Below are 12,717 nucleotides of genomic sequence, written 5' to 3'. Positions count from 1 at the left end.
CCTCTATCACTGAGCTATGTCTCAGACCCTTTTAGTCTCTCCTGGGTATACTTCATAGGTGGTTACATTGGTTTCTAGATGAAATTCTATTTTTCAGCAACTTCAATGTGAGATATCAGAAACGCAGCCCATTTTCATGCTGATCCACACTCACAGGATATTTGGTACCTATTTAGGATGTCGTCTTTAGGAAGGGTGAAGCATGCAGGCTTGCAAAGGCTTGTCTGCTCTTCCTAACCAATGGCACAGCCATTGTCACAATGATTTCTCAGAAGCCACTTATCCATCTTTACTGCTTTACTGCCATTCTCCAGACATTTGTTTTCTATTAGCTGTCTTCTTTGACTTGTATCCTGACAGTCATACTCATTTGTAGTGAACAGATAAACTGATGGGGAACATGACATTTATAAAACTGGTATCCATAACTACTGCATTCTTCAAACTCCCCTACAAAATCACTTTAGTGATTACAACTCAAGACTCTTTTACTTCTCCATTTCCTTTACATGGCAATATAAACAATGATCTACTTCATTTTTGTGGTTCTACCTGTTGATGTTCCTTCTGCTGCCTTTATTTGTCAAATTCTTCACAATTTTGCTTTGCAGATTTGAAAATATCTTTTTGTTTCCTGCAAATGCCTGCGTTTTCTACAGTACTGTTTGTTATTCTACTGACTTGTTCTTTCAGGCTGTTATATTTAAGACTGATGAGGCATTCAGTTTCAGGCAAGAAGCTTTTAAAAAATACACTGAGTTGTATAGATAAATTAATTGCCGCAATTAAATGCTTGTATATGTTTAGGAATGATTGTTGACTTTCCCCCCTAAGCACACTGACTTTAATCAAAGACTGCAGAGGTGAAAATAATCAATTACTTGCTACCTACTTCTACTAAAAATATCCTCATTTCTCAGACAGGTTAGCTGACTGACTACAAGAAAATTTATTGTGCACACAATAGGTAAGCAGATACAAGCCACAAACTCACACTGGAAGAGGAGGTTTATGGTAATTTCAGATGTTTCCTCAAATGTGAAAAAACACATAAAGTAAGAAGTTCATAGAATTAGAGTTTGTTTGCATGCCTAGATTGCTAGCTGCTTTTTAATTTGCAGCTAGCACACCTATGTCCCTGAATGTGACTGCCATCACAACTCTAAAGGCATGTCTCTGCTACAGAGTTTTAAATAAAATTAGAATATCAGGCTATTTAAATATTAGCATGAAAAGAAGATTATTTCAGGAGTTACTCTGTGTTGCTGCTGCTGGGCTGTCTGAAACTTGTTTGGGAACTTCTGCTGCAAACTGCAGTGTCAACATGCCTTTAGTATGGAAAACGCTATCTGCAAAGAATTTCAAGGAAAAAGGTGTATTTAACAAAACAAAAACAAACAAAACCTCTGGGCAGCAATAAAGGATACTTGCTTAAATATTATTACAACTGTAAATTCATTGACAAGATAAGATGTGATATCTATCTCTGGACTAAAGCTGCATCGGTACCTTCTGAGTGAAGAAGTTATAAAAACATCTAGCCAAGCTGACAACATGGTTTTTCTTCTAGCCCTTACTGCTACTTTTTTTTTTTTTTTTTTTTGGTAAGAATTACTTGGCAGTGTAACACAACAATGTATGTGACATTGCACTGAGAGATGTAGTTAATGTATGTCATCTTTGCTTAGCAGATAAAAATATATCTCAGGATACATGACAAAAGACTATAAAGGAAGGCTGCTGAAAGGAGCTGATACGGTGTTACTGTACCCTTGGAAAAGGAGTCCTGCTAACCTGCTGCAAAGACTGAAGCCATGAATATTCACTTTGGTCTCAAGACTAGTCTTTCAGAAGTGAACGTTACAAAAGAAGATGGACAAAGGGAGAGGAGGAAAGAGAAAAGAAGGACAGGAAGAGTAGAGCTGCAGACTGGAAGTGCATATTTGCACGCCCCACCTCCTTGGCATGTGGGAGAGGGAGTTAGCTCTCCCTCAGTGGGCCCTGCCCCGTGCAGGGGAAGAGCACCACCAGTCTGGTTCCTGAGGGACAGCCTTGCCCCACAGCCCGCACCTTGACAAGACAACTGTCCTGCTCTCTGCCCGTAATGAGGTTGTGCAGTGCTGTTGTGGACATTTCTGCCTGGCAGGCCACTGCCTGCAAGCTTTTTTGCAAGATGTCTAAGCGACAGCCTCAGTGTACTGCCTCAGTTACATGTGATAATACACCATCTGCCCATAGGGTAGGACACACACTGATGTGTTCATCTGTTCACAAGGTATATACTAGCAGCTGGACGCTTGTTAGATTTGAACCAAACAGTAGGAGGGGCAATTAGTGGGCTCAAATCTAGGTTTTGCTCCAAGAGGAGCTTTCCAATGTTTGCTGCCCTTTTAATTCTGGACTATTATATTTTAATGATAGCATAAGGAAACAAGATACATTTTTTTGTGTGTCTTTTTGTGGGAAAGGAATTCGCAGGGAGCTTTGTGCTGTTTCACAGGTCCCTGAGTTAATGAGGAAAACAGCAGTAGAACTAAAAACTTGAGCAAGGTCAAGATAAAGTAAATTGGCTACAGTGTTAAAGATGAGCTTTGGGCAGTGGCCAATTGCTGGCTGGCTCAAGGCACATGTCTGAGGGTCTCTAACCAATTGTAAGACAGATTCGGGTGCGTGGACAGCGCGTGGGAGTACGGGGAAACTATATGTAGTAGTGAAAAAGGGCAATAAACATCTCCTGTTCAAGAGCCATCAGGAGTCCATGTCATGCATCCCTTCATCTTTTTTCTTCCATTTTTTGTTTTGCTTTGTTTTATTTATTTTAATCTCGGTAAGACTTACTGTACTAACTTACTTCAATGGACTCATAACATTTTTTTTTCATAGTCTTTAAAAATTCTGCAGTGATGGACCAAAGATACGAAGCTGAAACATGCCGTCACTAGGAATGCACACTCTATCTGCTCCTGATTCCCCTAAGTTATTTCACTGTTCCTGGTAATACAATTCATCTGTTTTTTGCTGAACCTTGTAACCCCTCAGGCCAAAATAATGTTTCATAATATTGTCTCATCTCACTTTTGAACCAACGCATGCAAATACCTCCTGCCCCTCAGGGACCAAAAAATCCCTCCTCACTCTGCGTAGCTCCAGTTCAAGGAGCTCTGTAACAGTCACAAGGTAATGACTAATTACAGCGTAACCATCAGCACTACTTTACAACTTCTGTATTTATAAAACCTAGCAAAAAGTGGTTCTAAACTGAAATGTTCCTCTAAATAGACCAAACGGAAATGTACCTTCCTGGCACATTGTGATTCCCTGGCAGACTGGTGACTCTTAGAAAAGGAGGATTAGATGAGGCTCCTACACAAGGAGGTCTTTCTCTGCAGTGGAGCCCAGCTGTGGCTGGGATGAATCATAGAATCATAGAATCACTAGGGTTGGAAAAGACCTCCAAGATCATCTGGTCCAACCATCACCCTACTGCCAATGTTGCCCACTAAACCACGTCCCTAAGTGCCAGGTCCAACTTTTCCTTAAAACCCACACCTGGAAACTGAGCTCAGGTAATCTAGGTAGAGCACCTGGATACCATCTGTCCACTGAGAGCTGAAAGCACTCAAAATTTGTATTCTGGATGAGTCTTTATTAATCAAGAGAAAGGCGTGGGACATTATTTCTTGAGTTCTGCCTTTCTCTTCATTGAGCAGATCATTAATTAGCTTAGGGAAGATTTATTTCATTTCTTAAGGGCTGTCTTTACATAGTAAGAGCATTCACTGAGCCTGCAGCTTAAGAGACCAGTTCTCAGGTGAGGGCAGTGCTCTGTCATCCTGTAAAGGGTTTCTCCAACAGGCTGACTGAAACAGTTGACTGCAACTGTTGACCCACAAGGTCAACTTTTCAGGCAATGACACTGACAGCACATCAGTTACACACAGATGACCAGAAGAAGACAGTGGTGGGATATGGTTGGTGAGCTGAGATAGCTGTGTTTACCATTAAAAGCCAGTAATTTGGGGTTTTAAACCGTGATTTAACTGTCCTCCTCCTACTTCTCAAGAATGCAAAGGGTCTGGTAGGAGAAAGACTCATAGGGTCTCACACTGGCATTGCAAACTGCAGGGATATTAGATAATTGACTTCATACAATAAAAAAGAATTTCTTGTCCATAATTATGGCCATGATTCTACAAGGTGCTGAGCATTTGATAGTTTTGCTGATGCTCTTGGTACCACTGTCCACAAGCAGGAGCACTTTATAAGATATAGAGTATCCTGTCTTCATTAACTGCTGAGATGCTCTTGGGTAAATTTCTTGCAATGTCATTACAATGCAGAGCTTTTATAGTTGTTAAAGTAAATTGTATTGAATTATAGATGATTTTATATATAGCTTCCTCTTGCTGGTAAAAGGAATGGATCTTTTGGCTGTTTTGTATTGCCTTAGGGGAGGTTATTCAGTAGCTTGAACATCTTTTTTGCTGATTCAGCAAATAGTAGCCCCACATCTGACAAGCACCAGAGAGGATGATTTTTATTTCCTTTTAAACATACTTCACCAGGTATGGACATTTACTTTCTGTTTTCAAGTCATTTATTCCTAAATTCATATATTTAGGCACCCACAGCTTATATTACAGTCTTTATGAAATTAAAGTACAAAGCCCACATCCCCTTGCCCCTTCATGACCTCCTTAAAAAAGAAACAAGGGCAGAGCCCCAGCAGGTGGCAGACAACTCTAAAGTATGTTGAAATTAGCCCTCTGAAGTGTATGAATAAAAAGTTCTAGAGCATAAATGATGTAGAAATAAGCAAGCAGTGCTTTAAGAAGCAGTTTCACATGCTTCCTGTCCTACCTTCAGGTTCTGAAACTTACACCCTTTAGAATTTATCTATAAAAAAGACAGCAAATTCTCTTGGGTTTAGGTGACAAAATTGTGCTTCTTTAACCTATGACAGCTTAACACTCTTGTGTTATCAGAAGAGCTATCATCTGTATTCTGAGGAAAACATAACTGGTATTTTGCCTGAAAAATGTTCATGTTATAAGTTCAAAATAGTATTTCCCAATTTACTGATAATGTAGATCAGACACTAAAATAAATTCTATTTTTCTAAAAGAGATCTAAATTAGTAGTCTAACGTTTTAAATACACTTATCTCTGAAAGCAATGTCTATAGAAGTACTTTTGTCAAAATTGTTTTAAAGCATAAGCAAGCATCCTTACCCAGATAAAGAATGAGCACTATTAGCAGGTTCAGTCTAAGGAGAGATGTTCTATGCAGCACATCCTATAATACAATGACTAAAATCTGTTTTGTTGTTTTATGTGTTACCATACAAAACACATTTTTCAGTAACACTATCACACAAAAATAAATTGATTATTCAGTACAAACCAAGCATTATATAACAAAAAAAAAATCCATGTCAAATTATATCCTTTTAGTTAATCCATTATTGAAAGTTACCAAAAAGTTTTTTGTTTGTTTGTTTGTTTGTTTTGTGGACAAAATGGAAGACACTATGTCATCAGAAAGACTAAAACTTTCCCTCATAAAGGATGCTGATCACCCAGTTAAGCTTACCAGATAAAGGGCTGTTGTCATGAGCAAGAGAGGAGGTTCCCAGTGAATGGGGAGGAACATATTTTCCAACCTACTCAGAAAAGACTAGGTCTGGTCAAAAAGTTGCTTTCAAACTTCACTACATCCTGTCCTTGTCCATATTCCCAGGGCTAACCTCAGCCTGCTAGGCAGGACACTCAGGGATAGACTTAGTCTAGATAGAGTATAATAAGAGCGAGTTATGCAAAAGCATGATTTGGATATGCCTGATGAGTGAAAAACCATATGCTTGAGCAGGCTCTGACTGCAAAATTCTGATTGATTTCTTCAGGAAACTTGCTGTTTGCCCTCCAACTACAGGGATCCTGGTAAATCAGGATGTGAATGCCACTGTTTAGCTAGCAAGGTGTGCTGCATTTAGTCCCCGCTGTGCTTAACACCGGAGTTTGAAGATTCCCTAGTGTGCATTCACATCCAAATCATTGGGCTTTGTTCCTGTTCTAGCTTTTCAAAGACAGCATTATATAAAACAAAATTGAATCTCTCTTTTTTTTTTTTTTAATAGGGAAGAAGTTTTAAGAGAGGGAACATGCCAATCTCCTGTTTGACTGTGAGCATCTAGATGCTATATTTACTCTAATTAGTTTAATTCAATCCAGAATTAGTTTAATTTAATCCAGAATTAAATCCAAAATTGGACCAATTAAATCTGAAATTCGACAATTGTGGGTCTTCATTTTGGTTTGTGTGAATGACTACCAGCTTTGGGGCACTGTAGGCTACCTTTCTTCTAAAGAAGAAGGGTAATTCTGAGGCTTTCCCTGGCCCAGTGCGTGTGAACAATCATAAGTTCTTTTTTGAAAGAATGTTCATTATAGACTTGAAATACTTTTTTTTTTTTAATCTGCAGTTTTACTGAGTCTTTACACTTCCAGCAGTGACTTAAACATCTTACATATTTTGCACCAGATCTTTCCAATTTGATTTTGAATGACAACTGAACTGAAAATCTTTCCAGTGTTTCCTTCAGTTCTTAGGAGATACAAGTCCCAGTTCTCCAGAAGGTGATTTTGGAGATGGGAGTTTACTGAATCTCTTACTGTAATATATGTCACAGCAATTACAAGTTACTTTTCTCAATTTGCCATGTTTTTGTTTACTCCTATATAAAACGTCACAGGATCTGAAGGCAACACAGTTAAGAACAATGCATCAGAAGCAAAGGACAAGGAATCTGTGAAAATCATCCTCTCCTGAGGGTGTCATGTAAGACACCAGGCTGTCTTACATGAATACTTAAAGATGACTCAAATCGCTTTAAAAATCCTAAATTTGAAAAAAATAAATGTTAGCAATTAAAGATGATTTATCATGATTTTTCTTTCCCTTTTAGTAATACTTGACAACACTACAGTATAAGACAGTAGTTTCTGAGCAGGATACTGCACCCAGGTAGTTGTGAAAACAGCTGAAGCTAGCTGCACATTTAATACAAGCATCATTTAATGTTTTCCTTATGTTCTTTAAATGATTTGGGATCCTACCATTTCTCAGCATTACTGTTCACCTTTAAAACTGAGAAGTATAAAAATATTTTGGTGCTCTTCAACTAATTGAAATAATTCAAAGTCCCATGAGCTTTATTAATGAGACTGCCTTTCCGTACCTATGAAGCTTCATAGTGTGCAGCTTTTCTGGAACATAGTTGAATCAGGTTTTTCCCTTGAATAACAAGCTAGTTTTTTTGTTTTGTTTTGTTTTGTTTTCCTATGGTTTAGGCCACTCAAACTGTTGAAGTCAGTTTCCTCCTTTGTGAACTTCTTATGAAATTATATAAAAGAGGCAGTCTTTGGTTTAAGATTTCAAAATCTGGGAAGTATTTTGACATATAAGGCATCACACTGCAACTAGATGTGCAATTCAAGTTACTTTTAACCTGGGTTAACTTTTGTTTCTAATAACCCACACACTGCAGATGCTATTGATTTTTAAACAGTGATCACTGTGAATAAATGAACTAATTTTCCAAAGAACTGAGAGGTTACAACCTCCAGGAAGTTAATTGAACTCTATGTGTTTGGCAAGAAACAGATTCCCAGCAACTGGATATTTGATTAATATTTGAATATTAATCAGAGAAGTGATGACAAATAAACCATGTAGGGCAAAAGTAAAAGGAACACACCAGAGGTGGTAGTGTGACAGCAACAGCATCCTACTAATATGTCAGAATTTCTAAGGAATTTAGTAAGGAAAGTACTAACAGATGTCTGTATGATTGTTGAAACTGCAAACTGAGAAGTAAAGTAAATATTTAATTATCTGTTTTTAAAAAATCATTACAGAACTACAGTAGGTTTTCATGTATACTTAAAAAAAATAAAAAAGCTGCACTTATCTAAGAGAAATGACAATGGAGGAATGCATTCCAACATGTTTTTTTTTTTTTCTTGCCTATCTTTTGATTAACTCAATACCAAATCATTCATGTAACTTTTTTTTTTTTAATGTTAATTACTTATGCCACTACCTCTAAAGAGCTTCTGAGGTCTGTGAGTAGGCACTTGCACTGAAGTCAATATTTTTTCAAATATTGTAATTATAAATAAAACAGATTGCTCTAGATGGGCCTGAATTAGAAGCTACTTTGCCATAACATTACAAAAACATCAGGAGAAAAACACTTTAAAATTTTGAAGACACTACTTTATCTCTTATTTAGTTTGCTTTTCACAAATCCACACATGCATACCTGTATATCTATCCACATGAGTACATAGATATACTTGGGCAAACACTGTAAGGTCGCACAGACTGCAAAAATATCAATTAACTTATTCTCTCCAATCGCACATGTGCATTGTGTTATTTAGTCTGATTTTTTATTTTATTTTATTGTTTTGCTTCTCTTATTTTTTCCCCAGCAATCCTCTGTGTGACTCCCAATTCTAAAATGTAAATGCATCCAAAACCATCCACATCCACGCTTTGGAGCTAATTCTATTTTCCCATTATGGTAGTGACATAGGCAAAGGAAAAAAAAAAAAAACTTATTTATGTTAAGAAAATTAAAAAGTGAAGTGATGTTCAGGTGAAACATAACATAAAATTACAAAATTGAAGACAGAAGAATTAGTGCTTCTGCTTGAATTTTGTTTGAATCTGCTAGTTAAATATACGTAAATATAATGAATAAATATTTCCTTATTTTTCTGTCTATGGGTAAAATACAGTATCACACTCTAAAACTAACAGGAATTTTTCTAATTCAAAGTTAGGTCCCAGTGCATTCATTTTTTCTGAAAAATGTGTAATTGATACCAACGGACACATTGGTCCTGGTACTGATGTTTCCAAATTAAGAGTTTTGGTGTGACTGACTTAGCTTCAAGAAAGATCAAACTACAACTTGGCTGTCATGGCAGATAATATTTACAGAACATGCCCAAGATCTGGGCAGCTCATCCTGTAATTACTCCTGACAATGAGTTTGAGTGTGAACAGTCCCTTCTTACACTGTCCCTTCCTCCCTAAGGCTTAGGCAGCGTGGCTGAGGTGCCTTTCTTGCAGGCTTGGTTTGAGTGAATTTTATCTTAACTGCATATGTGCCTGCAGGGTCATTTATTAATCTAATTGCTTACCTTGTTTTCTAATTTTGGAATGTGCATGATTATGCATAAACTGGAAAGCTAAATTCCAGTAACACAAGAAAAAAACAAATACAAATTTGTTGTTCCAATCCTTTGTTCATATTCTGAAAGAATACTTCCCATTTACTTTTTTTTTTTCTCTTCCCCCTGGCTTTTTAGCACAGAGAGGAGAGTGTCTAAAGCACAGGCATTCATGGCCGCTGTATGGATTCCCAGACAAAGGCTACAGGCTAGGAGAGGAAGGCAACAGCAGTGTTGTTTATGGAGCCAGCAGGTTCCCTATGGACATCTTTGCACAAACATAAAGGGACAGGCTGTACTTGTAAACCATGTAATGCTTTGAAGGCCTTTTAGCTGTAGTTTTGGAGCGTGTTTTCAGTTAGCTGCTGCTGCCACAAAGCAATTCCTGGCCTTCTCCTCATGGTAGAACAATGCAGGCCTCACAGTAAGCCAGGCTGGAGAAAGGTTTTAATAAATAAATAAATACATAAAAATCATTATTTTGATTATTTAATAGTTTCATTCCTGGATTGTGTTCACTGTGCAACCAAACGCTTTTAGGAACACCCGAGAAAGGCCATAATAAAGTGGGAGTAGGAGGCCGGGAGTGATAGGAGGTTTGGCTGCTTCTCTGTGTGGCAGTCCAGGCTTAGCAGGGCTTGAAAAGAAAGCTTGCCTGTAATTCAGAGTTTGTGTTTTCAGGGTATAGATGTTATAAAATTAACCAAGAGAGAGCGATACCCCAAGAAACTGACCTGCAGCATTGCAATCCCTGAAGAGGGATTACTGTACAGTCCCTTCTGTACTCCACAGTATCTTTCAAAGTTTATAAACTTCTGCATTCACTTCAGAGTTTTCCCAATTTATTAAGAAAACATCCTGAATCTGTTATATGCACTGAATTTAATCACAGACAAATAAATTCCTACCTGAAATAAGGTAACCCCCCTCTTTGAATTTGTTTCTCATTTGTAGCAAGGCCCAAAATGGCTCCTCCAGATGCCGGGTGTTCTAAGCTGGCAATCACTAATTTCCCAATAACCTTGATAAGGATGCATCTAATTCACCCTAGACAGTCCACTACAGAGAATCGTAACCCAGTGCTGATAAAGTTCATGTACCTCCAAAGTCCTGTCTGTGCATTGTGCAGTGACTAAAACACTAGGTTTGGTTATTGAAAAAAAAAAAAAAAAAGCCTTAGCACAGCACTATTGCTGGCCCTCTCACCTGTACTTAAACAAAATTTTGGAGTAGTGAGGTGCTTGTAATAAGCTGTGAGGGACCCGGTTTTACTTTGCAACATAGCCAGAGGCTTATACTTGACAGAGATCCACATTTGTCAATGACAAATCAGTTATTCTTATTATGTCTATTTATTGAATTTTGAAAGTGCATTTTAATACTGGCATTTTTGAAAATTCATTATTTCCATTAAAGTCTTTTAAAATGTGTTTCCTTATTTTATTAAATGGGAAAGGACTTCAAGTGCATTATTCTTGGCAAATGTTATTCAGAATTATAATAAACACGATAGAAATTTCCATTTATCATTTGTATGCCTTGGCAGATTCCTTATTTCTATTATGTTTAACTAAATACTTACCTGTTAAGGTAACATATAGATTTAGCTCATGGCAAATCCTTTATATCCCAAACCAAATCCTTGCACTTTTTTCCTTAGAAAACACTGTTAATTTCATTGATTTTAATCTGAGTTTTCTCACTCAGAGGAGTCATTTGATTTTTCACAAAATAAAATAAAATAAATCAGAAAGCAGTATTCTCTTTAAAAAAAAATAAAAATAAAAAAGGAAACAACTTGCCTGAGCTTTTCTAGGTGTGTTTGTTCTATCTTACTATGACTAGAGTGACCACAAGAAAACTGCATTAAACATGTCTGATTTGTTTTGTTCCAAATTCTACCTTAGTTCTCCCCATCTCTGCCATTTCTATTCATGAGAAAAATAAGCAAGAGTAGAAAGGAAATATACAGACAGCTTAATAACATTCTGGAAAATCCTCCCCAAACTACCTGGATGCATGCCCAGATACGAATCTTGCAGTCTTAGTTTTTCTGTGAAATAATCTCTTCTGTAATACGGTATACCAGGGAGGACATCAGAGAAGCTGTTTAAATAAGATGTTAACTCTAGGAAGAAGTAATGGTGATAGAAAAAGTAAATAACCCAAAACTGGAATAGAAGGAAAGCTCTGCAAGTTTCAAAACATTCAACTGAATATTTAAAAAACATATTTTAAACTTTTTTTTTTTTTCCTACATTCACTGGTTCTGGTCTGATGACCAAGTATGAAAAAAAAATGCAAGCAAATGTGCTGTCATGGTATTTCTACCTTAACAAGAACAAGATATGATAGAGATCTTAAGATGATTTGTCTCCACTCAGTCTCTTTTCAGCAATAATATCTTATCTAGCAATACACTTACATTCATATTTTACAATGGAAATGATGGAACAACATGGAGGGATGTCTCAAGAATATCCAGTCCATATTTTTTTTTTGGCACACAATAAAATATTCCTACATCATCCCCACTGGATATTTACCTATGATACTCTTTAAAAGCACCACCACAGTCGAGGAAGAGGACTGCTGCAGTTAGAATACTTTCCTCAAAAATGCAAATTATTATTTAGCATATTTTCTTTACTTTAAAATAAGCCATTTTCCCCCTTGTATTTACCATGCAGAACCAACGAGAACAATACTTTATATCTTCTTTGTAACCATTTTACATATTGAAGGCCTTGCTACACCATGTTCTTTCTTAGGATTCTCTTTTCTATTAGAGTCAGTTGAGTGAATTGCTGTACTTGGTACTGAATTTGATTGTTGACATTTTTACGCAAGTTGTTCACTTTTTCAAGATCATTTTGATTTTGTATTCTGTCCTCCAAAGAGCTTGCAAATATTCCTAGCTTGGTGTCACCATTAAATTTAATAAGTATACTCTCAGTTCTGTGAACCAGGTTGTTAAAACTAATCCTATGAATATGTCATGAGGAGCAGTATCATAAGCCTTACTGATGTCAAGGTGCAACATAACCATGGATTCCCTTTTATCTGCTAGTTCAGTTACCTTGTCAAAGAAAGAAATTAGAATAGTTTTTGACAGGACTTGCTCTTGACAGGTTCACACTATTCTAATGTTGTCTCACTGTTTGCTAAATACTCACAAATGGGCTGTTTTATGAGCTTGTGTTCTTCAAAAAATGAAGCTGGACTGGCTGGAACAGGATTGTCCCCAGTTTATTCCCTTCACCCTCGCTGTTCTTTACAGAGAGCTGCTGCATTACTCTCCCCCTTCCCCGTCTGCTACTGCTAATGGCAACTAGCATGGTATAGCATAGCTAAACAGTTGTAACCTGTTCTTGTGGCAATATCAGGTGAATTAGTCAAGACCTCTGAAGTTGAGCATCTAAGTATTCTCCAACCTTGTTTCTTTTTTTCTTATCCACACTTCTATTCTGTTTT

At 37.1% G+C, this 12,717-nt stretch overlaps 1 long non-coding RNA gene across 3 annotated transcripts in view; it reads left to right on the top strand.

Moving 5' to 3' along the window:
* The window catches only part of LOC121070251, a 71,319-nt gene that overhangs the window by 56,905 nt on the left and 1,697 nt on the right, over positions 1 to 12,717 (top strand). The window contains exon 3 of one of the 3 annotated variants that reach the window (XR_005819969.1): positions 1,689 to 2,764. The exons of 1 other annotated variant lie outside the window; for it this stretch is intronic. This is a non-coding gene — a long non-coding RNA (uncharacterized LOC121070251). Of the gene's footprint in view, positions 1 to 1,688; positions 2,765 to 12,717 lie in introns of those variants that run through there. One more of the 3 variants, XR_005819971.1, reaches the window with a different exon arrangement.

The sequence above is a fragment of the Cygnus olor genome, chromosome 4 (assembly GCF_009769625.2).
Source record: "Cygnus olor isolate bCygOlo1 chromosome 4, bCygOlo1.pri.v2, whole genome shotgun sequence".
Taxonomy (NCBI): Eukaryota; Metazoa; Chordata; class Aves; order Anseriformes; family Anatidae; genus Cygnus; species Cygnus olor.
This window is presented reverse-complemented; position numbering and strand designations above follow the sequence as displayed.